This window comes from Amblyomma mixtum, chromosome 6 (genome assembly GCF_055824585.1).
Source record: "Amblyomma mixtum isolate Tamu chromosome 6, ASM5582458v1, whole genome shotgun sequence".
NCBI classification, from domain to species: Eukaryota; Metazoa; Arthropoda; class Arachnida; order Ixodida; family Ixodidae; genus Amblyomma; species Amblyomma mixtum.
Window position 1 is genome coordinate 156,094,997 of NC_143017.1, and position 22,624 is coordinate 156,117,620.

At 45.6% G+C, this 22,624-nt stretch overlaps 1 long non-coding RNA gene across 3 annotated transcripts in view; it reads right to left on the minus strand.

Annotated features, from left to right (window-relative positions):
* LOC149340909 (uncharacterized) overlaps positions 1-18,327 on the minus strand; it is a 55,919-nt gene extending 37,592 nt beyond the window's left edge. Inside the window, exons 1-6 of one of the 3 annotated variants that reach the window (XR_016283665.1) lie at positions 18,125-18,327; positions 17,964-18,045; positions 14,652-14,749; positions 13,393-13,469; positions 5,380-5,513; positions 2,703-3,032 (exon numbers count right to left, since the gene is read on the minus strand). This is a non-coding gene — a long non-coding RNA (uncharacterized LOC149340909). Of the gene's footprint in view, positions 1-2,702; positions 3,033-5,379; positions 5,514-13,392; positions 13,470-14,651; positions 14,750-17,963; positions 18,046-18,124 lie in introns of those variants that run through there. The other 2 variants (XR_016283669.1, XR_016283670.1) reach the window with 2 other exon arrangements.
* Between the last annotated feature and the right edge of the window lie 4,297 nt (positions 18,328-22,624).

The following is a 22,624-nucleotide window of genomic DNA, read 5'->3' on the forward strand; positions in this document are numbered from 1 at the left end:
TGTACATGGCACGGAGTCTTCGCCGCAAATTCGTCGCGAAACAACGAGGCTATTCAGATGTATAGGCTTAGCATGGAAGCCACGTCTATAAAATAGTGACATTCTGCAGTAGTTAAATTTGAAATAGGAATGGTGGGCCTTTGAATGCTGTCTTAAGTCGGCGAACGCGTCGCGTGTTTGTCGGCCATGCTCAAGCTGGAAAGCCAGAGAGGTCACGTGAAACATTCGCCATGTGGACGTGGGTGTTACTGCGTGCGTGCCACTGCCGCGCGGTTTTCGAACGACGCGCGGCCGGGATAGCCATTGAAAACTGATACGGCTATTGCTTGTGATCAGATACAAAATCTCCAATTACAGTCAGGCGCCTAACTGTAAGAGTTAGAAAGGCAACTATTAACATTTAGTTAATCATAAAGCCAGTTCTAGCTAGCATAGCGCGATCCGCTACGCGCGTCCTCAGTGCGTACGCGCTGATTGGTCCCGGCGCGACAGGCGGGTCCGCAGTTTGCCAGCACCTGACGCCATATCTGGGTGATCTGCGCATGCGCAGTGGCGACCCGCAGAAGCAGATCGCGGTAGCAGACCGCGCTGTGCTGCAACTCTCTATTATAAAGCGCAAATATCCGCGGCAGTGGCTTACCGGCGTTCGCCAAAATCGCGGGATCGAATACCGGCCTCGGCGACCTAATACAGTTGTAGGCCAAATTCAAAAACGTCCATGTGCTGCGCGAAGTCAGCGCCACAGGCGGTCTAAATTTAACCGGAGCTCTCCACTAGTGTCCCTCGATCACAGCCCATGTATATCGCCACGGGACCGTTTTAAACCCTACATACCACTGCCTATACCCGCTATGGCGCAGAAGCTATCTTAATACCTTAAAAACCTCATTAAAAAAATACTGTCGGGCTTCGCTGAATAGATGTGCGATCCATTATGGCCATCACCCTCGAAGCGCTCTGAAGTCAAATATGTATCATCATTCATCTCAAAGGGACTGACATCGATGCAGAATTTAAGGGGGTGGGGGTAAGAGGCGGCCCACTGAGATGACAATGAGAGAGATATTACGGCTCGGATTTAAATGGGCTGCTCCGATGTGACAGCAATACTTCCGGGTAAAACGGAGCGTCAAGGACGGTGCGGCTCGAATGTGAACGCGAGGACACAGTGCCAAGCATGCTGCGGCGTCGGGCCCCGCAAATGCGACGTTCTCTTAATTTTTCATGCATATTTTGTTTCCAGTAAAGTCTGCAAACAGGTGGGCGCAACGAAGGCTGATGTTTTTACCGCTGCCGGGAATGTGCAACGTCGACAGATACGCGCGTAAATGCGCTGCGCCAGTGGTTTTAGCGGAAGCGGGCAACCAAACGCAATACGTTGTGGCTCGCGGCAGGCCGGCCGCACCGAGGAAATTCCTCCAAGCAAGCATCCAAAGTCCCAATAAAGCACCTCTCCAACACCAAAAACCTGTTCCCGCTGATGGAGACCGGTTTTAGCGCGCCACCGGGCAAGCGAGGTCGGATGTTTATCACAGCGGAGCTCACATGATCCCCCCCTCACCACGCAAGCTCCGCGTGATAAGCGATGATGTATGCGATAAGCAGGCTGCCCCTTCGCTTTTCGTAAACTCTCTCCCTTCGCCTCCGCCCCTCCCAAGAGCCAGACGTCCCCGTGAGACTGGTGTATGCTTCACGAAATCGCGGTACAGAGACACTCGCTTCACAACCGGCCGCCACATGGCACTGTTGTCTTAACTGAGGCCGAATTGTGACTACTGGTGCTACCCACCTTAGGCTTTTAATAAGGCAGTAATTACTCATTGATATCCACCCAAGCGCAAACATACAGCTACAAAGGAAGGCTATATAGCTTTCTTAGAAACTTTGCAGTTAATAGAAAAATTCGTCCTGGTGCGAGGTTCGAACTCGGGACGTGCAGTCTCTCTACCAACTGAGCTAACCGGGACAAGCTTATGGTAGGGCGAGAGCGAATCGATCAATAACTCGAAGTGGGAACAGCATTGGTCAAATGTTTTAGGAGAATCCTCCAAGGTGGAGTAGATTTGCAATAAGGGATTAATTAATCATTGACATCCACCCAAGCGCAGCCATACGGCCCCACAATAAGCTTGCCGTCCCGGTTAGTTCAGTTTGTAGAGCGACTGTTCCGGTGAAGCGGTGGTCCCAGGTTCAAACCCCGCACCAGGACAAATTTTTCTTTAACTGAAGTTTCTGAGAGTGCTGTATAGCTTTTTTTTGCAGCCGTATGGCTGCGCTTGGGTGGATGTCAATGAGTAATTACTCCCTTATTACAAATCTTCTCTCTCCACCTTGGGAGATTCCCATAAAACATTTGACCATCCCAGGCTTGCGTCATTACCAAGCGGTGGCAAAGCAGGCGTTTGGCCAGGACTTTACGCTATGAATGCGTGCTGGAAAAGGTGACCATCAGCTGTTCAATACATCAAGGATAAAAAGAATATATGAAGCAACTTGCCAAGAACTAAGCAGCAGTTCCTTACTGCTTTGGTACAAGTGACTTTTGCAAAAGCACTAATGCTTACCTTGTGCTATCGCAGAAAATGCAGAACACAATCACTCTGTACAGTGCGGCTATAGATCACACCTCGATTACTTTAACTTTGTGAATGTGTGGTATGTAGTACACACAAGAGGAGTCGCTTACAAATAAGCACACAAAATGCAAAAACAAACAAGGTGCATTTACTTCCACACTGACCGCGCATGTGAACAGTGTCCAGAGAGCAAGTAGCCTCAGGTGGAAGCCCGCTGTTCTTCAGGCGAGACCCTTTCAAGGATTTCGAGTCAGGCCGTCATATGGGCGCGCCTTCCAGGCCTTTCAGCTACAGTCCCGAACACTGAACGCAGGGTCAGAAAAAGGAGCAATGCAGTGGAGAGAAAATGTCCATCACAGTGCCATGCTACAACAGAATGCACAAGCCTCTTGAGCCAGTTTTAGTACAAGGCTTCACCTCCATGCCACTGTTGGCATCGATGGCCAGGTGGACAACCTAATAAAGAAATACAAAGACAAAGAGAGAAGAGAAAAAAAAAGGTCAAAATCGCCAACTCCTGGACCAACTGAAGCATGCGAACATTATGGCAGCGTGGTCCCTCAGAGCAGGCACTACAAAAGCACACACAACTACATCCCATTTTGACTCTCTGTGGCTATGTTGATGCCAGAAAAGATGCATTAATTCCGGACAAAATGGGATTTAAAAATGTAATATTTTCCCACCACTTGGTTAAAACTTGTAATGTCAATGATGAAAAGGACTCCAAATCACGACCTTGAGGCAAATGGCAGTGTGGCCAAAATAAATATAGCCCGAGAGAGATCAAAAAAAAAAAAAAGTACTGACGTCACCAGAGTTTCCTCGCGATATTGGCCGACGGTAGTGACACCTGTATTTCATTTTTTTGGCCTTTTCTAGCTAATAAAAGCTTTCTTTTCGGTTAAATTACCCTTTTTGTCATTAGAAAGATAATCAGCACAGGCCAACTTCAATTCGTCGTCAATGTCCCTCTTAGTATGATACCACAGTGAGAAAGAAATAATCAATGCTGCACTGAGTTACTGTTCCAGTGATGACCAACACTCCCCAGCCAAATGTGTGCTAGCTGTGCAGGAATATAAAAAGGCTGCAGGACCCATCGACCTCTAAATGTGAAAACTACAAAGCGGTGCTTCTGTTGAAAAGACATGACTGAATTATTTTTGAAACATAGCGCTTTCTCACGTGCTGCTGGGCTCCAACTGCCACTGCCTTGTCTTATCGACATCCCAGCAACAAAACTTCCAATAAAGACTTCCTGCATGCCATCAAAATGGCTGCTTCAGCACAATTCAACCACAGAGGCACAATGCTATGCATGGAAATGGGTACCAAACAAACAACAAAATGTTGATAAAGATCTTTTCTTGCTGCTCCTTTGGGTTTTCATAGCATTCAATATCTGTCCAAATATAATGACGTTGTATACTAAAGGATGGCATCTCAGAGAAGCTAACAGGGGCTAAACATGCAGGATGACAGCAGCATTGCCAATGCGGCAGAAGAACTTGCAAACACTGTTAGGTATTCTCACTGGTTTTGCACTGCCATCTTGACTAGAACAAGCCATGCTGTTCAGACCGTAAGTGGATGAGATGAACTCATCTAGCGGACTATCCTGACTACACCATTGCATAACCAAGACAAGCTGACACATGCACATGTGACACACAAGCAAAAACGAGGCTGATGGCAGACACCTAATATATTGCCGGAAAGCTTTGTAATGCTAATTTGTTCAGGCACAATGCCGCCGGCATGCGGCTTTATTTGTGACACAAGATGTGACCCGATTTATCTTGAATGATCACAGCCAGGCGAAACCATTTCCATGTTGTTCGAGACTGTTGTGGTTACTTTGTATGCCGTATCTTGAAAGTTTATTGTCAGCTTTAAATTGAGCACAGCCGACAGCAGCGGGTGTTCTGTTTTTCGACGACTGCCGAGCACGCTAGTTGCCATCACCGTTGCCACTAAGTTCAGTTCTTTGTGGGCGCATGTCAGCCCCATAAAAAATTTTGTTTGGAAGCCTTTCACTCTTCCTGCTTGCCAGGCTGGTGTCACTACACCGTGACAGTATGGGCTATAAGTTTGTAGGAAAGCTACAGCGTATGTCAACAGCTGAGTGCCACTGGAACATACCCAACCCTATGAAAGGCTGAACCTTCAGGAGAACATCACAACCTGTAGTCACATGCTCCCTGAGGTACAGATAGTGTAATTTTATTTCTCGTACTATCGTGTGCTCTGTATGAGGCTTTAAGCTAAACACGACGTGAGTGAAGAGAAGTTATGCCTACAAAGCAACCAGCACAAAAAAGGCCTTTGCAAGCTAAATTCAAGCGCAGGCTGCAAAAGGGGGAGTTCACGGAAACTCCCTTTCCTCTTTTTGTACAGGCAGACAGGCCAACAAAGGCAAATCCATTTTTGGGGAAACAAGAGCCACACTGACACAACAGAAGCCACGAGTAAAGGCGAGGAACAGAAAGCTATGCAGGAAAAGGCACAAAAGGTACTTCAGGCCATTTGAGATTCTGTAAACATATTTGCAGTCGTAAACAAGACACCAGCCGTCAATGCATCCTGCCTGTCAATTAAGCTGCTTCAGTTCGTAATCTTGTCAAATTTGCTAGTATTAGTGTAATTAATAGCACCGCAAATTAGCGAGTAAGAAGAAGGCACCAGCATATGGGGAGAGCGACACAGACAACAATGAGAAAGGACATGCAAACAAAAAGCAAAGAGGCATGCACCATGCAAAAAGAAAGAGCAAGACGGAAGCATGCTGCTGGGCACTCACGACATGCAAGAGAGCAAAGCCAAGGGGCATGTGGTAGGCCCAGAAAGGGCCTACTTCGCCTGAGGTCATTTCTGCACACCAGTAACCTGCTGCACAGCTTTCCCTTGGCTGGCTTCCAGAACTCGATTGATAACCTAATTGGCAGAGCAAACAGAGCAGTGGACAAGGCTTCGCATCGACAAATAGATGAGTGGCGTGCAGTGCCAATTTCAAAGAATCACATGGCCACAAGCAATGGCATTTGACCTAAGCAGAGAATGAACAGTAAGTATCCCTGTCAGACTGGTGAGCATCATGCAGCTATAGCTGAGTGCGCCCCACACGGTAAAGTGCTGCTTGAGCTCCACAGTGCCATAAGTTGATAACACATTCATGTGCAACTGATTGTGATGACAACAGCTAAAATACATCTAGGCTAAAGAGCACAAAAATGTTCACACTACACTCAGTGACACAAATATAACTCTAATATGGGGAATCAGCACAAGCATTGCCGCAAATAAAAGGTAATTGCTGACAGGCCTCTGTAAGGCTAATCTCGCCTGTATATTTACACCAACGCCACCAACATAAAAGACAGATTAGTAGGGTGACAGCTGTTAATATGATACCTGCTTCTGATCACAGTATAATATGATACCTGCTTCACAGTAATAATATGATACCTGCTTCTGAACATATACAACATGGGCCACTCTCGGTCTGAGTTGCTTGTAACCAGTTACAAGTAACTGATTACTTCTAATAAATTATTTTCTACAAATTTTGTAATGCACTAAACACGTTTTGCAAGGCGTATTGTTTTCAGGTAACCATTTATTTTTTCAGTAATCACTTACTAGCAATCAATTTAGAAAAACAAGTTGCAACCGCCTGTATTACTTCGAAAACCTAAACTCTGCAAACGCAAGTACTTGCGCAGAATATTCCTCCACGATAGTGAGACAATGGTTGGGCTGCAGAAAAGCCGTGCTTGCAAAGATATTTGGACACAAAAACCCGAGCAGCATGCATCTCACTAGCCTCGTGTTCCGTGGCATTTCTTCACGACAGCACAACAGAATGTCACGTTCAGTGAACTCAAACAACAAAGCGTGAAGCTTTGCATAACAAGCCGGTGCGCAAGGTCCTTGTATGTTAAAACTCCACCCTTCCCTTCAGTACACACACCGAGGGAACCTTTAATGTCACTGCCAATGTTTTCGCAAGGAAATGTGGAAAAATATCGAGAAAAACTTAGAAAAACAACTGATGCCAAAAATTAACGGCATATGAATTTTCAACAGGCAACAGCTCAAGAAAGCTGCACTGGCTCAAACTAGCCTGAGTATATCCCTCTTATGCTAATAAAAGTGGGAAGAAAAGTAATTAATAGAAATCGAAGCCTCATTTGTAATTTCTCTTTATGGATGCAGTAATTGACCACTGAAATCAGTTACACTGTATAAAATGCTTCTCCTCTCCACCACCTCAGATGAAGTAAATGTAATTGCAATTGGCTACTACTTCTCTAACATGAGCAAGACTGCTCTCAGTATAGTTTAGCAACCACAAGTCATTTACCAACATTTGTTAGAAGAGCAGAAAATAAACAAACTTTGCACTTGGAATGGTGCTTCTCTTCTCTTGCGTGTGGATGATCATTACGTGTTGGTGCCATTATTTGTGCTTCATCATGATCAAGTGCAGCTGCCTAGCTTGGTACAAGCATGGCTTCACTTTGTAATGAGACACCACAGCTGCCACTTTTGTACCCCATTACCCTTGCATAGTGATGTAGGTGTCCCAAAAATTTTTTTTGAAGGTTATTTTGTACATAAATGCTTGGAACTACAGTGGGCATACTACTGAATGCAACAGATATAGCAGGAGTCAGCAGGAGAAAGAGTACCGGAAAGAAATGTCGGTGGTTGTCCAAAGTAGTATGAAATCCATGAGCGGATGCTGGCCCACCAAAAAGTAAGAGCACTCAAAAAGATCACCTCTCAAGAAAAAACATACTAAATGCTTTGCCAACATGGCCCTCGCCTAATAAATTTCCAAGGATAAGTTTGCAGAACAGACAATCCATGCAGAGTAACTAGCCCCACACACATATGGATGGCAAATAAGGGAGTTACACTCGTGTCACAGGGGTACAAGTGATAGTCTCAAAGATAGTTTGAACTGATAGTCTACTGAACATATGGCCGCTTGAGCATTGCTACCACTGGTGGCTCCAACGTCCAATGGAGCAGTGCATTTCGAAAACACTTAAGAGGCAGCAGGGCATGCTTTTGGGCATTCCCTGCTAAAAGCTGACAGATACAAAGACAGCAGCACAGCCACTGAAACACTAATTAACTTAGAAATATGCCATGCTTTACAGAAATAAATTATAGCCTGGCAGCAATAACACTGCAGCAAGCAGAATATCAACTGAACTCTGCTGGTCAAACAAAAGCCAGACAATTGCTTGCTAAAAAGTGAGACAGTATTATTACAGTGTATCCAGAACAATGAAAGTGATTTCGAGAGAGATTGCTATATTCACAAAAAAATAAACACATTGCTCTCTAACTTATTTTATGTTAGCCTTGCAGGCCAAATGTCCATAGATGCAAAACCATTGGTGATAGCAGTAGCACCATAGATGCATGGAGTGAGAGAATGAAACCACTTGAAGACAATCTACTTTGCTGTAAAGCACTGGCCAAACTCTTTTGAGTCGGATTGCGATCGAGAATGCAGAAGGTTCTTGACTATCAACTGAAACTGTACGATGAGACTCTTGTGTGAGACCTTTGGGCAATCTGTGCCCTACCAAAATCATGGCCATGACACGAACCACATCTTTTGACCAGCAATACCACCTAACTTACATTTTTCAATCGAAGTATATACTGCAAGGTAAGGCCCCAAGAAACAAGCGTCACTGTTTGGTAAGACACAGGGCTCACTCCAACCAGCATTTCTTTCAATCTCTCACTACTTTTCAAAGCTTCTGCTGTGCCAATATGGCTTTTGTTGCCATCACTGAAAACAAAACATTACAGCACAGCTCCACTGTATGGGTGAAGACAAAAGCACCTTGCACTACAAAAATAAAAAATATGCACTCTATTTTATAGCTAAGAGTAGCAAGTTAGAGTAAATTATTGCATGACACAGCAACCTAAGTTATTTCAGAGTAAATATGCCCATGGTTTGTGGCAGTTATTTTTGACTAATTCTTTCTAGCTCATAATTAGAGACCGGATTTTAGGCAAATGCCTATTTTTTTCAAAGCTTCGTAGGCGCACCATTTTTACATATGAGCACGAATTAGGTGTTCACAATATGTTTAATACTCTTTTTATAGTGCCTATAAATGCCTATTTCCGACGTCGGTGCCTAAAAATGCCCTATTTTACAGAAAAGGGGCCTGAAATGCGCTGTGATTTTGCTTTCAGATTCTGTTTGCTTTCGAATCCATCTCGGCTTTGAGTAAAACACACATGTGGCAACATTAGATGACCTCGTCAGTTGGCTGTGGTGAACACTGCACCTACGCCGGCTGCGCACACAATACCAACCACGTCAGCCGAAAATATCGAAGCAACCTTTTTCCTATTTTCTGCCATTTTATCGTGGCAGCTTGTTGATGACTGGCTGTTAAAGTGGTAGTCTACCAGATGGCACCACATTTCGGAAAGTATACGGAGTAAGTTATAGGTTCGTCCAAATAATTCCCAGTTGGTTCCAATTGAAACCAACTGTAAAATGTTTCATAAACCTGCTGGAAACAGCTTAACTGATTAAAATTTACACCTGGGTAACCTGCCTTATTTTCGTTCCTTGTGCCCCAACCGCATGCCATCTTCATCAAATGGCATTTGGCGGTAATCTTGTTGGAGCAGGCCACACTAGACAGCTGGCAGTCGTGCGTGCATAGGAAAACGCATTCGTGCACTCAAACCATAGAGTAAATGACTCAAACAATGTTTATTTCTAAATACATGGCCTCCTGTTAAGGTGTTCATTGGTTCTACTTTTGTACACGACAAGCGAATTGTTTGTTTCGAGGTATACCAAAGTGTTTGAAAAGGGTTGGTAACCGTCCCTTTTGCTCTGCTGAAGCATTTGTATTGTACGAAAAGTTGCGCGACAGCCTTAAAAAAAAACGGCTTCTAATGTTCGCACCTTGCTTAAGGTTCCAAATCATTCCTGCTGTGTTTTTGTTTTATTTTATGGCAGATATTACGCGCTGAAGTTCGGAACTGTGTGCACTTTTGATAAAGTTTATAGTGCCTATTTTTCTCCGTTAGGTGCCTAAAATGTAATTTTAGCCGCCTATTTATGGCGCCTAAAACGTGGTTTTTAGTGCCTAAAAATCCGGCCTCTACTCACAATACAAGTGTATTCAATAGGAAGTGTGACTGACAATCTAATGTAGAGACATCTCAGGATGAAAATGTTCATGGCATCAGACTTGTTTGGTTTTGGTTACTGCTGGGAGGTACCGTATTTTCCGGTGTATAAGACGCGGCTTTTTTTCGAAAATCTTGCTGGTGCGTCCTATACAAGGGTGCGTCTTATATGCGAATTTTTCATCTTTTTTTTTTGCGAGTTCATCGATTACTCCGGTTCATGCTCAAGCTTTTTTCACCTAAAATATATCACTACCAATAATGCGGTTGTAACACGGGTAATACTTCAATACCGGGACCGCCGTGCGCGACATTCTAGGTGATCTTTATCATGAAACAGCGGGGATGACGACTTTCGGGATCACAAATGCGCGGCTGTTTCGGAGGCCTCAAGCAAAAGTAATGAGAAGCGCCAAAAGATGGTGACAATCGCGCTTCTCGCCATTGTCAAGACAAGCCGGCGTTCTTTTTTAGTCAGCCTTTGCAACTTTTTTGGCTCCGTGTACGTAGTGCATGTTTCAGCCGAGTTGCTTCCAGAAATGGGTGAACCTTTTGATAGCGCATCTGAAGATGAAGACTTCGAAGGTTTCAAGTAGAAATAAAATGTTGTTATGGACATATGGGGAGCTGTATCGTTTTTTCTTTCTTTTTTGCTAAAACGTGGACGGGTATGGCGTGAGTGTTGCCTTTTTCGATCACTTAGCGTTGCTTAAGAATTGCTCACAGCTACGGTGCATTTCGCGATAGTCGCGCAAGCGTGTTTAATTAAGCCTCACTAGCCTAACTGGGTAGACTGGGGTGTGTCTTATATACGGGTGCGTCTTATATACAAACTTTTTCAGTGACAGCTTGCATATATGGCAGGTGCGTCTTATACAAGGGTGCGTCTTATACACCGGAAAATACGGTATTGTGCTACAAATAGCCGACGTTTATACAGCAGAATCCTGACTATACATATCTCAAGGGGCTGAGAAAAACATTCGTATCATGCAACACGAACAAAATCCGTACGTGAAAGCAGGGGAAATTCACTCATGCAGACCGCTGACGGCTGATGGAATTTATTTACAGCTACGCATCACCGCTCAATGCTTGCGGTGTGTACTGAGTGACTGGCATTGCAGTGCCAGTGATGTGTGCTTAGTGCACGACGGTGCAGTCGCGGCTCGTGCATTTGCATTGTCTGCAGTGCTGCGCAAGAGTGTTCGAAATGGCAAAAACTCTGGATGCTGCATGCAATGCATTTTGGCCATGGAATTCTGTGAATTCGTGTCATTCTGGAATTTGTATCAACCGTGATCACTGCATCGAGATTCTATGCACTTGAAACCATCTACGGACAAGCCGCACAAGTCCGTACCAAGCCAGGCACGCAAAATGCGCAGAAAATTCTGTTATGATGAATGCCTCAGTGTTTCATAGAAGCCTTAGTACGGTTCCAATGAATGTGTTTTTGTTTGCTAGTTTTGCTATCCTAAGAACTTAAAAATCGTCTAAAATGTAGAGATTTATTTACACAGTGACTTATTAGGGCAGCAAATGAGTAAAAAAAAAAAAGTATGACCAAGGCCTTAAAGACAGTGTTGAGTCACAGATGTGCAAGCATGAGGACCTGGCAGAAACTGCAGAGTTAATCAACTGGGAAGTTAGGAATTTTTTATAAAGCCTTGCCACCTTAAGACATGGTAAAGTTGTGCAAAAAAAACACTCACAAGGCAGGGTATAGGAGAAGAGCAACACTGACAATTTATTTTACTGAAAGTTCGTGAGCACATATTTGAAGCTAATTTGAAGGAAAAATATCTAAATCGAGCCAGATAACAGGTAACACTTTGCAGACAACAAGGCAGTATCTTGCCGAGTCGTATTCAGGAATGCAACCTACTCTTCTGACGCACAACTGAAAAGTCGTTGCAATCGTGCATTCCTTTCTTTAAAAAGCGCACTTCCATCAGTTCCTGCGCGGTAGTATCACGGCTCTCGCATAGAATCATATTCAGACGTGGCCGACACATTTTTCCGGCCAGGCAATGCTCAGACAAATTATATTGCATGCTTAGGCAAATTATTTTGCCCAAGGAAAATTTTGCTGAACCGGTGGCCTCGTGGTAGAGCATCTAACTCGCATTCGGGAGGTGCTGGGCTCGATCCCCAGCGCCACTAAGCACCCATGGGTTTTTTAATGGGTACAAGATTCCCCCCCCTGGTGCTTGGCTCTTCGGGGCGAAATGCTTGGAAAAGGGATTTTGGTTGTCAGTGTTCCATTTGTCCTGTAACGTCTTGTGCTTGTTTTTTTTTGCACAACTTTATCATGTCTGAAAAATAGCACGAACTAGCCTGGCAACATGTCCTACTCAACCTTAGCACAATCCTCATAAAAATAAGAAAATGTAAAAAAAAATTTCCCATCCCTGGATCATAATCTATGCCTGAAGGGATTACACATTGCACTGACTTTTGATGGACTTATGTAGATCCCCCGCCTGAAACCACTAACAATGGAAATAATAAGCATTCCTCACTCAAAAGGCACAGCAAGACAGTACAACTGGTGCCAACCAATCTACAAGCAATGCCATGAGGAGAGGGAGCATCTCGGAAATACATGGTCTGTTCTGAAAGTAGTAGGACTCATTTTTTTAAACAAAATTTACTCAAGAGAATAGTACAAACGATTACAATTTTTCAAGGTAGCACCCTTCCGCACCTACTCACTGCTGCTAATGAGTTTTACAGTTTTCGTACGCCTCCAGGAACGCCTGGACCGGAATGCTGTTTAGCTCCCTCGTCACGGCCTGTTGAACCACCTCTACCGATCCGTGATGTTTCCCCTCGAGCGTCGATTTTATTCTCGGGAATAGAAAAAAGTCTGGCGGGGCCAAGTCGAGGCTGTAGGGGTGGCGAGGCAGCGTTGCCGCCTTGTGCTGGGCAAAAAATCGGGGTCCTCATTCACATGATGAAGAAGATCCTACCGGTTGGCCTTTTGCTCCTCTGACAACACTCCCGGCACCAACTTCGCGCACGCTTTCCTCATGGATAAGTTTTCAGTCACGATCTCAAAAACTTGGCTTTGAGGAATGCTCAAGTTATCAGCAATCATTCTGATACTCATTCTACGATCACTGTTAGGTAAATGTTTCACTCGCTACACATTTTCGTTGGTCTTGCTGGTCGAAGGGCGTCTGGAGCGGTCGTCTTCCTCCACTCTTTCCTTACCTTCTCGGAACAGCTTGTGCCACTCAAACATTTGATCTACCCATGGAAGCGTCACCTGAGTCTCTTTGCCTGTTTTACCAAGATTTACTCAAAATTTGATCGCGTATCGCTGATCCAGTAAACGCTCGACGATTCTGCATGACGAGACGTTTCGACAGGGGTTCACAGTACAAGCGACCTCCTCTCTTCAACGGCCGAGAGCCGACTGCCCATTTTCCCCAGCATTCCCAATATCCCCCTTCAACGATCCTGCACGCGCAGACCACCTCTCGTCCGCCTGTTCGCCCAGGAAAAAACCAGTCCTACTACTTTCAGAACAGACCCTGTAAAGTCACAGCAGAATCGACAAATGGAGCATTCAAGGCCTGCAGCCCTCAAAGTGAACATGAATGCAATTTTAACTTACCTCTGTGAAGTCCGGAAAGGCACCCTTTTCAAGCTTGGAATACACCTTGACACCATTGATCTCCACTTCAAAGGATGCTGCAAGAAAGATGCATCACAGTCAGCACGCCCTCAGACAATGCCAAAGCTTGTAAGTGAGCTGGTACTATAGAATCATTTCAATGAATGCAAGGACATGGCACTAAAAGCAGCTCAAGTTCAACATGCACACTCAACTGAAAGCTTGCCAACATCAATGCAACAGCTTAACTACAGACAAAAAGAAGTTGACAAGTAGCTTCTGCCTAAAAGACGTGCACTCACACTTGCCTTCATATGATGTCACCAGTATTCATGTCGCTGACAGTGCAATGCAAGTATGGGTGCTCACAGAAGTTCTCGGACTGCAAAATCCACTAAAAAGCTGAATTTCTTCGTTTTTTTGCGGCGAGACCAGGTATTAATTTTGCTCTAAGACAATGATAAACATTGTTTTAAGAGTTTCACTATGCACGTCATTCAGGGAAGTGCAAAACGCCTCCTCAGCTCTTCGCTGCTTTCTCAGGAAACCCTAGAAATATGCCTTTTTGTAGTTTTTGTGTTCCGAAAACTTTTGTGGACACCTGTAAATGCAAATGCGCCCAAAGTTTTTTCCCTTTTGTTTCCTACATACTACTTCCATGCCGATCTCTCATTTTTAGTGCCCTTTGTGTACACTGATAGAAAACACAAAGCGAGAAGCAACCGTCAGCTGTGTAAAATAGTGGCTCTGTGGAGACCATGCCGAAGTTTAAGTTGGGAAGGAAACATTACACAATTCCTCAACACTTCCCCTTCAAAATAGACAAGTTGGAGCTTGACGTACGACCAACACACCAGCGTGCAGAAAACAGTTTGCATGGAGAAAAAACAACCGAGGATAACAGGGCAGATGAGACCAACATTCCAAGCTTAACAGCTTTCATGCAAGACAATGGCATCATGAAATAAACATTGGCAGCACCAGTTTCCCAGCCTTCCCATGTTTACAAGACGAAATGCTAGTTTTCTTGGTGCTGCAGAAACCTCCTAAAAACATTCCAGTTGCTAGTGAAAGGACATGGCCTGCATTCAAGCAGGCGTAAGCTGAATCTATATATTGAAAAATAACTATTGAGGTAATGGCCAGACGGGACTGGGAAGAGAGAGCCATTCGAACTAAACTTTCTAGAATAGTAGCTTCATACTCTCATCTGGTGAGGGCACACAAAATATCAACAGACAGTTTAGCAGCATACGTACATTTACGCCCCACATTGCCAATCACGGTGGCATTTGGCAACTTGGCGAGGATCTGCCGTTTCAGCTCCTCAAACCTGGGGGCGTAGCCTCATCCACCACTGGAAAAGAAATGAGGAAACAGACATTAAATGAAAAACAGTGCATATTTAAAGGTGACAATATACAAGTACTGGTGAAAAATTACGCAGATGACAAGGGTCCTAGAAAGTAAAAGATAGAACCTAATTGTAAACCAGCCACAACCAAGAAAGATTATATCAGGGCACTTTAGTGCAATGAACCACACAACATGGACTCCACAAAACACTGTAAAAATATTATGGTCACCTCGCTAGAGCTTAAAACTTAATGCTGATTTCATAGGGATGTTACAAACCATATGACATAGTGCTTAAGATGCCTTTTTCCAATCTATTCCAAAGACTTATCAAAAAAAGCCAAAACATAAAATGACATGGTTGAACAGGCTAGTTCTAAAAATTAAATACTTATTTTTAATACATATATATGATTAAGATGACAATAAATCCACCTTCCCTTAGCAAATGCAATAAGATTTCTGGCCACACGGGCCCTAGTATTTAGCAGTGTGATTGACTTATCTGTGAATGCTCATGTGACTTGAGAAAAACTAGCACTTATGCTAGAGCACCCTCACAAGGCAACACACACCATAATGATTACAGCTCACAGGCCACTTCACATGAATTTGCAGGTTCGTTCCTAGTTGCGGCAGCTATTTTTGATGAAGACAAACTGCAGAAATGCGTATGCACCAAGGTTCTGGTGCATACGTGGGCACTGTTTTGACCAAACGGCGCAAGCTGAAAGTATGCCCCAAAAAGCAATCATCCCTGAATATGAACCTATTACACATAAATCAGAACAATAAAGGCAAAGAAAAGGATAGGTAGCCACCAAATTTTGGTACCGCGTTGCTATGGCATATAAAAATCTTCCCCATCACTTGCTACCACCTTTTTTCCACAGTAAGAAGAGAGATAACAAACGAAAAACAATGGGTCTGAAAGAAGGTAAAGTACAGAAGTGAGAACAGAGAGAGATTCTTGCCGGGGGCCAGAAATTCTCGCATGGCAACTTTCAGCGAAACTTGCATTTTCACATGGCATGACACGCAGCGCAGTACCTCACCAAAATGAAAGGTGTCCAGCCATGTGAAAGCATTTCTGATAGCGTGTTACATCAGAAGAAATGGATACTATCTGTTTTCTTGCACACTTTGTGGCAGAGCTTGGCCTGGAACATTTCTGCAGGTTTGTCAAATGCGTGGCAGCAGTAATGAGAGTGTCATTGACATCATGATCTGCAATTTACAACCATTAAAATTTTGCATGTGATATCTGCTTGCCCGCAGACCTCTTTCTCGGCATATGGTTCCAATGTTTTGACCAAACGGTGCAGGCTGAAAGTATGCACCCAAAAAGCAAAGTCCCTGAATATGGCCGCAGCAAACACAAATCATAAAGACATAGAAAAGGGAAGGTAGCCATCACATGTTGGTATTCTGGGGCATGAATCTAAACGAACGAGAGACATAGGTTCATCTGCCGCCATGCTCAGCAGGTGACTGCCAGTGCTCGACTGCTAACCTGAAAGACACGGGTTTGATCCCGCCCACAGCGGTCGCATTTCGGTAGAGGCAAAATGCTAGTGGTCCGTGTGCTGTAGGATTGCAGTGCACATTAAAGAATCCCAGGTGGTTGAAATTATCTAGAGCCCTCCACTATGGTGTCCCTCATAGCCTGAGTTGCTTTGGGGCGTTAAACCCCATAACAAAACTAAACCAAACCAAACAGAACATAGGTTCATCTTGTGAGCCATGCACTGGTGTGGACACCATCACATCTGTTCAGCACAGTAGCACTGTTCTTGTCATGCGGTCGATGGTTTGTAGACTTTATGCTGACACCTCCATTTACAGTTTCTCCAAGACAGAGCAATGAAGACTGCGTTTTGCTTGTTCACTCATAATACTAACATGGCACTTCATCAATACTTCAGACATGGCAGTTGCGCGAAACACACACATAAGACAGGTTACGGGACGAGCGCCCCATAACCTGTCTTATGTGTGTGTGTTTCGCGCAACTGCCATGTCTGAAGTATTGAACCAACTAGCATGACAACACGTTCTACTTACTTCATCAATACTTCAAAAATTTCAGATTTCAGCCCACATTCCAGCGAAAAACATTCAAAATGTGCACAGAATGAAAACATATATTCTGCAAGCTAGGACATTAAAACAAACTGATCAAGAGCCAACACTTCTTTACCATGAACACAAAAATTTGTGCTATTTTTTACTGCAGTTTTCAGGTAAGTATTCTACATCCAGTGAACCCCTTCGTTTATGCGAGCTAGAGAGAGTCTCTAACCAAAATTTCAGACGTCACAGGCTATAATATTGACAACAGGCCACCCCACTGTGTAAAGCGCAGCTTCCTCTGCTGTAGGGTTACATTTCCCATCCTTTATGATAAGTGTAGTCAGATTTAAAGTAATGTAGGACTAGAAATCAATGCAGTACTAGAGGTGCACAGCAAGATATTCTCAATGAAGTACCGGTCCTTGTCCAGCGCAATCCATGACTAAGAAAACGAGGGTATCTCTATTCTCAAATTATTAGAGGTGTTGGAAACGTGCCCAGCATTAGGCAGGGCAGCAGGTTTCTTTTAGCAGGTTTCTTTTAGCAGGTTCTGCAGAAATCTAGCAACGTGCGCCTGTTCAGGAGAGTCAATGACTAAGAAAACGAGGGCATCTGTACCCTCAGCCATTAGAGGCACTGGAAACATGCCAGCACATGGAACAGCAACAAGAATAGTGCCAAGATATGAACACGTACGAAAAGAGACATAGCATACACGACGTCCTTTTTCCTTGTTCTCGCCACTTAGTACGCCTGTTTTCCTCAAGCGGCGTAGTGAATCGCCGGAAGTTAGAAAACAAAGCTGAAACACGTCTCATAAGCGTCTGATAACGTGCTACATGACGCCAGCATCAACCCGTTTCTCTTGATGCACAAGGTCGCATGAATTACATAGCAATAGGATCCGAGCCGCCGGCATCAAACCGTTTCGCTTGAGGCACAAGGTCGCGCGAGCCGAGCCGCTGCATTTTGCAGAACTTCATGTAAACGCACAAAAATTACGACCACCGAAACATTCCGTGAGCAACTATTATTCCTGTTTCCGGGTACCAATCAACTCAGCCGAACAGCAAGTTAATTTTAGGGGCCCGCTTGCGCTTCGGTATGAAAAAGAACACGAACAAACGTTGGACGGCACTCACCAGTATTCAACAACCACCTTTACTGGTGTAGCTCCTGCTGCCATCTTCGAACAAAGTACTACGTAAGTTCACTGAGGAATACCTGCAGAGAAAAGAAGTAATAGCCAGGAACATTAGATCTTACTTCCCTTGTGTAAAAACACGGAGCAGGACGGCTTTACCTCGAACGTCCGCTTGCTCACGCAACCTCGCAACCGAACGCTAACACGCGCAGCAGACCGGTAGAGCCGGATGAGTTCTGGGGAATGATGGAACGTGAAAAACTGCGAGCGCGCGAGATCCGCGAGAGCGGCGAGAGCGTGTAATGGAACGAAGGATGAAAGATGAGAGCTTAATTAAAACAGTGTCTACAAGCGAGTGTTTCCGCCATGGTTTCCGCGACGTCGCACTACCACGCGTTGATTCCGCTGTGTGGCGCCCCATGCGAATGTCAGATCGAGCGCGCGGTTTTTGCATTTGACAAAGCGCTTCCTTTCCTGTACTCAAAAAATAAAACACAATAAATATTCGGAAGTTGATTAGCTTTTAAGATCCGCTATTTATTTAGTCTAAGCTCGAAAAGAAGCCAGAAAATGAAGCAGATTAGCAACGAACGGCGCCTTTCGATAAGCCACGTGCTTGGGCCGTAATTTTTCTGTAATTTTCCATCACCCGCCCACCCACAAAGCATCTTTGTTTGTGTGGGTTTTAGTTTCACAAAAACGCTTCGGCACAATCAAGGATGGCTGAAAATGCGGCAAGGCTGCAGTACCATCATTATCTATAGGAGACGCATGACCAACCAATGAGTCAAATCATCCTGTCGTAGTAAAACACGAAAATACAGTCGAGCCCACTTATAACACTCACCGTTAAAGCGAACGCGAGCCTATTACGAACGAGGCTGGTGCTGCCGTCAACATATGCATTAGGGCAATGGGACTGTGTCTCAGATACAACGAACAGTGGCGGCGTAACACGGCTAGAACGAAGAGGCTCCGCAAATTCTGTCCCGCAGTCGGAAAACCCGCGTCCGGTGAACGCGAAGTTTGAAGAGCACCTCCGAGCCCCCGTCACACCCGCCCTCGGAAAGACTGTGGAGACTTAAAAATACAATAAAAAAGGCAGAGCAGTGCCGACAAAACGCCGCAATTTTACAAAATGCTGCCGTCAAAAACGAATACCCTGAAATGTGACGCCTGCGTTGGTCGCAAACTTTCACGTTAACGGGCTTCTGTGCAGGCGGATGAACGGCTGCAAGCGGCGGCTGTCCTTTGTTGTGGGAAAGTTTAGCAAACTGGGATACTTTGGGAGGTGCGCTTTCGTACGCTACGAGCCGATCACAAATGCCTGCACGATGCCTCACATTGTGTTGTTATTCGAGGAGCGTGCAACCGCTTCATAAAGCGATGCACGATTTTCTCGTCGAGTGGCTTGTTTAGTTCAACCATGACGTAGCAAAAAAAAAAAAGGAGCTCCTGCTTGTGCTTGACAAATTTGTTACGCACCACGTGTTACGCTCTCTGACGGCGCTGAAAATGCTCTTCTCTCAACCAAATGCTAAGTGCACGATTCAGCCTCTGGACATAAGCGTCATTTACGCGCCCAATATGTCCTAGCATCGACGCTACATACAGCGCATGCTGATAGCGATTGACACACCACATGGCGACGTTCCGGTTCGGATATCTTTGTTCGCCGCTGTGACAATGATTAAGGCAGTGCGTATAGGCCTGACGGCGTAGTGCATCGGAAATTGCTTCCGCAAAACCTGGATAATGAAAAAAAAAAAAACGACTGCAGACGCTATTGAACATCCACGTGATTAGACCCATGTAGATCTGTAACAACGCGTTGTAGATACGCTGGTGGTTGGACATGATTTCGCCTGAGATGACTTCGTGAGATGCGCGTCATGACGCCGGCATAGCAAAATGATACACTGACGAAGCCATCGTACGTGAAGTGTGAGCACTCCCCAACTGCCAAGAATCTGACGACGAGGAGGCCGACCTGCCACCGGTTGCCGTGAACACTTTAACCGCCTGACACGAAAGACGCGGGTTCGATCCCTGCCGCGGCAGTCGAATTTCGATGGAGGCGAAATTCTAGAGGCCCATGTTCTGTGCGATGTCAGTGCACGTTAAAGAACCCCAGGTGGTAGAAATTTCCGGAGCCCTACACTACGGCGTCTCGTAGCCTGAGTCACTACGTTAAACCCCATAAACCAAACCAAACCTTCAACCGCGATTGCTTAAATCGCGTTCTTAAAGTAGCTTGCTGCCTGGCCTCGGCGAGAAACGTTCGTAGAACAACCGCTCTGCAGAGCTTGGGAAGTACCGTGATATGGCGTCCTTCCAAGAAGCCGACGCGCATATCGAACTTAGATAAGAAACAAACACGTACAATTTTGGTCCATCTTCGTATTTCTGGCTGTAAAACGAAAAGTCGACTTACTAAGAATCTCACATGCAACGAATGCAATCCACGCGACCGTCATTTCGTGATAAGTGAGCTAGACTGTACAAAATTTCCAATGCGAACTTCCCGTACAGAGCGGGAAGAGTACTCGGGAAAGTATGGAAAAAGTCATTTCAGTTAATGACCGCGGCATATTTCTTGAACCTGCCTCTTTATCAATTGCGATTAAGATATTTTCAAAACAGTGAGAAACACCTGACATATGTACAGCCTTTATCAAAAGCAAACACTCCAAGGGGTTTGCTCTAACTCTAAAATTTAGGAAGTTCACTCATGCTATGAGTGCCTCACTACGAGATTTAGAACGACACTCCCTGCTTTTACTTTTGACACAGGGGGTATACTTCAGACGCGGAAGCCGTGAGGTCACCTCGGAAAACGACGCATACGTGCTGGCCTAAGTTCGAGTTGAGGAGTCGCACATTTGGAGCATCTTAGTCGTCCCAGGAGTACTGCTGAATCGCGACTTTGGCCAACGTTAAGAGCGGGGCTGGTCTATATATATGAAGACTGGAGGAGTGGTTCTTTATGTTTGCCTTAGTCAAGGTGATGCACATCTTGCACTCGTTCCCTTGTAACGAGGCTGATTTTGCACCGTTGGCTCACGATTTGCGTGCCCAGCCACCAGCAAACATCGAGCACCACGTGTGTGACAAAGGTGTAAGTCTCAATAAATATGGGGTCGACGGCGCCACGGATGCTCGCCATCAACGGGCGGGTCGCACTGACTTAAGTCCACCGATGCGATCACGGTCATAAACCGTCGCGATACATAGACATCTGCGGCCCTTCCGAAGCTGACTGTACAGCTCTCTGTATTTCAGTGTGGCTACAAATCCGGTAAAAATAATTATTTCAGACCTAGATTTTGAAGTCTTGGTTAAATAGGGCGATTGAATATTTTCTCTTTGCTCCTGGCCGGACAGAACTCCCGTTATGTACGCAGAGATACTGTAAGCCAAAACAGAATGTAGCAGTAACTGTGGCATTTGGCGAAAATGCTGTCGTTATCCGTGTGAAGCCTCGGTGCCTCCATCATTCACCTCCACGACCACCGCGGTGGGGGTGCGCACACCCCTACCGCTAGAGGGATGCCCATCCACTTACCGGCACCCTCGATCCACCCCCCCCCCTCCCTCCACTTCACCCCAACCCACCTTAACCTTCTAGAAGACCACCCATCCACATAACCCTACCCTTCACTTAACGCAGCGGCTTTCCCCCGTCAAAGGACCCCCTTCCAGCCAGTGGCGTCGGTCGATTCTCATGACCCTTCTGGCGTGAAAGAGCAGAGAGTGGTAGTGGAAAGGGGCTAATCTCTTTCCTCTATAGTCGGAGATAGACCCCTCTCTGCATTGTGGCGCCGTTCTTTGCTTTGTCACCCTAGCAGGGTCATGAGAATCGACCGCCGCCATTGTCTTGAAAGGGGGTCCTTTGACGGGGGAAAGCCGCTTCGTTCTTGAGTTTTATCCGACTACAGAAGTCCATGCAACAGCGGAACGAGAAAGCGAAGGCGAAATCGTATCCAAAGACGCAGGGACGAAGCTAGCTGTGCCCCCTCAGAAGCACCACCCAACAGCAACAATCCAAAACTACAAACGAACCACCGCCGCTCTCGGCCAACCTGTATATTCCACCTCCACCCTTATTAATCACTTTTGCGCATGGACCAGTCCCTCATACCATACGCTACATGAGCGTGGTTTATAGATGCACGGCGTACAAGGGCAGTTCAGATGCCTGCACCAACTGTCGCCGACCGGGCCACAGATATGACGTCTGCCCCCACCCCAAGACTGGTCTCCGCACGCGGTGCGGGGACAAGCATGACCCGCAAGCTGTTCCTTCCTGCATCCCGATCTGCATTCTGTGTGGGGGCGAGAACCTCACGGGTACCGGCTCATGCAAGGCAAGACATACTACTCCGAAACAACGCAGCCCGCTGCCGCAGAAAACAAACCCCTTTAGCAAGAAGGACTTTCCCCCGCTGCACACGACCCTTCCCACTACCTCTACGTGGGCCTCCAAGGCCGCCAGGACTCATACGCTGACCTCCCAGGACCACGAAGTGACTGCTCTGCGGGAAGAGGTAAGGCAGCTCAAGGCAGCCATCTCTACCTCCACCCCCGCTGTACCCCGCTGTACCCCCAAATCCTCCATCCCCATCCTGTCCACCCTCCTCACCACCTATCGAACCTCCT